This window comes from Trematomus bernacchii, unplaced genomic scaffold (genome assembly GCF_902827165.1).
Source record: "Trematomus bernacchii unplaced genomic scaffold, fTreBer1.1, whole genome shotgun sequence".
NCBI lineage: Eukaryota > Metazoa > Chordata > Actinopteri > Perciformes > Nototheniidae > Trematomus > Trematomus bernacchii.
Window position 1 is genome coordinate 21,245,399 of NW_022987739.1, and position 566 is coordinate 21,245,964.

Genomic DNA, 566 nt, shown 5'->3' on the forward strand with positions numbered 1-566 from the left:
CCAGTCTCGAGGTAACAAAGGCGTTAATAACCCTTTCTAAGTCTTTAAAAGATAAATACGACTTGGTTTTGGCCAATAATCTATAATAATAAACGTAATAAAATACTTGCACCAACTGATTCTAAAACATCTCTGAGAAGGCAAGAGGGAATGCTGTCTGAGGTGCAGTTTGTCGGCCGCAGGTGCTTGACTACATCCGAGAGAGAAGAGAGGGATACAGGCTCAAAGTGGTCGAGGACTGCAGGGCACAGAAAAGGAGCAGGATCTGGGGTAGCACTAGTGTGGGCTAGCCTAAGAGCAGATACTTTTTCAATAAAAAATGTAAGAAACTTATCACAGAGAGTAGTCGATGGCACAATTGAAGAAACATCACAGGGATTAATGATAGAGTTGAGGACATTAAAAAGAACCTGAGGTTTATGGCTGTTTTTGGAGAATAACAGAGAAATGTGCTCTGTTTTGGCTGCTTTGACTGCCGTCTGGTCGGAAAGGCAAGCACGAAGGATTTCTAGGGAGACATGGAGTTTATCCTTTTTCCATTTTCTCTCTGCACGCCTGCAAGCGCG